Here is a 2,500-nt window from a genome sequence, read left to right as displayed (position 1 = left end):
TGAGGTACCCCAGGACAGTCGCCCAAATGTGGGTGAAGTTTGCGAGTCATGGGCGCAAAGTCGAATTTTGGGTGAAAAACCGCGTTTTCATACTCTAAAATTTCAGACAAGTGTCAGACTTCCAGGCAGGGAGAAACCGCAGGAGGCGTACCGAGGAGGCTTCCAGGAGCCTGGGGAAGATTTTCCAAAAGTGTCCTTGACACTTAGAAAATATTTTCAGAAAATCACGATTTTGTGAAAATTGACACGTTTCCCCTACTTCCACGCAGGGGGGCGTCAATATGTTGTGAGGTACCCCAGGACAGTCGCCTAAATGTGGGTGAAGTTTGCGAGTCACGGCGCAAAGTCGAATTTTGGGTGAAAAACCGCGTTTTCATGCGCTAAAAAATTTCAGACAAGTGTCAGACTTCCAGGCAGGGGAAACCGCAGGAGGCGTACCGAGGAGGCTTCCAGGAGCCTGGGGAAGATTTTCCAAAAGTGTCCTTGACACTTAGAAATATTTTCAGAAAATCACGATTTTGTGAAAATTGACACGTTTCCCCTACTTCCACGCCAGGGGGGCGTCAATATGTTGTGAGGTACCCCAGGACAGTCGCCTAAATGTGGGTGAAGTTTGCGAGTCACGGGCGCAAAGTCGAATTTTGGGTGAAAAACCGCGTTTTCATGCGCTAAAAATTTCAGACAAGTGTCAGACTTCCAGGCAGGGGGAAACCGCAGGAGGCGTACCGAGGAGGCTTCCAGGAGCCTGGGGAAGATTATCCAAAAGTGTCCTTGACACTTAGAAATATTTTCAGAAAATCACGATTTTGTGAAAATTGACACGTTTCCCCCTACTTCCACGCCAGGGGGGCGTCAATATGTTGTGAGGTACCCCAGGACAGTCGCCTAAATGTGGGTGAAGTTTGCGAGTCACGGGCGCAAAGTCGAATTTTGGGTGAAAAACCGCTTTTTCAATGCGCTAAAAATTTCAGACAAGTGTCAGACTTCCAGGCAGGGGGAAACCGCAGGAGGCGTACCGAGGAGGGCTTCCAGGAGCCTGGGGAAGATTATCCAAAAGTGTCCTTGACACTTAGAAATATTTTCAGAAAATCACGATTTTGTGAAAATTGACACGTTTCCCCTACTTCCACGCCAGGGGGGCGTCAATATGTTGTGAGGTACCCCAGGACAGTCGCCTAAATGTGGGTGAAGTTTGCGAGTCACGGGCGCAAAGTCGAATTTTGGGTGAAAAACCGCATTTTCATGCGCTAAAAATTTCAGACAAGTGTCAGACTTCCAGGCAGGGGAAACCGCAGGAGGCGTACCGAGGAGGCTTCCAGGAGCCTGGGGAAGATTATCCAAAAGTGTCCTTGACACTTAGAAATATTTTGAAAAAATCACGATTTTGTGAAAATTGACACGTTTCCCCTACTTCCACGCCAGGGGGGGCGTCAATATGTGTGAGGTACCCCCAGGACAGTCGCCCAAATGTGGGTGAAGTTTGCGAGTCATGGGCGCAAAGTCGAATTTTGGGTGAAAAACCGCATTTTCATACTTTAAAAATTTCAGACAAGTGTCAGACTTCCAGGCAGGGAGAAACCGCAGGAGGCGTACCGAGGAGGCTTCCAGGAGCCTGGGGAAGATTTTCCAAAAGTGTCCTTGACACTTAGAAATATTTCAGAAAATCACGATTTTGTGAAAATTGACACGTTTCCCCTACTTCCACGCCAGGGGGGCGTCAATATGTTGTGAGGTACCCCAGGACAGTCGCCTAATGTGGGTGAAGTTTGCGAGTCACGGGCGCAAAGTCGAATTTTGGGTGAAAAACCGCATTTTCATGCGCTAAAAATTTCAGACAAGTGTCAGACTTCCAGGCAGGGGAAACCGCAGGAGGCGTACCGAGGAGGCTTCCAGGAGCCTGGGGAAGATTATCCAAAAGTGTCCTTGACACTTAGAAATATTTTGAAAAAATCACGATTTTGTGAAAATTGACACGTTTCCCCTACTTCCACGCCAGGGGGGCGTCAATATGTTGTGAGGTACCCCAGGACAGTCGCCCAAATGTGGGTGAAGTTTGCGAGTCATGGGCGCAAAGTCGAATTTTGGGTGAAAAACCGCATTTTCATACTTTAAAAATTTCAGACAAGTGTCAGACTTCCAGGCAGGAGAAACCGCAGGAGGCGTACCGAGGAGGCTTCCAGAGCCTGGGGAAGATTTTCCAAAAGTGTCCTTGACACTTAGAAATATTTTCAGAAAATCACGATTTTGTGAAAATTGACACGTTTTCCCCTACTTCCACGCCAGGGGGGCGTCAATATGTTGTGAGGTACCCCAGGACAGTCGCCTAAATGTGGGTGAAGTTTGCGAGTCACGGGCGCAAAGTCGAATTTTGGGTGAAAAACCGCATTTTCATACTCTAAAAATTTCAGACAAGTGTCAGACTTCCAGGCAGGGAGAAACCGCAGGAGGCGTACCGAGGAGGCTTCCAGGAGCCTGGGGAAGATTATCCAAAAGTGTCCTT

The sequence above is a fragment of the Ranitomeya imitator genome, unplaced genomic scaffold (genome assembly GCF_032444005.1).
Source record: "Ranitomeya imitator isolate aRanImi1 unplaced genomic scaffold, aRanImi1.pri SCAFFOLD_800, whole genome shotgun sequence".
NCBI lineage: Eukaryota > Metazoa > Chordata > Amphibia > Anura > Dendrobatidae > Ranitomeya > Ranitomeya imitator.
The sequence above is the reverse complement of the archived record's forward strand: the minus strand, read 5'-3'. Positions refer to the sequence as shown.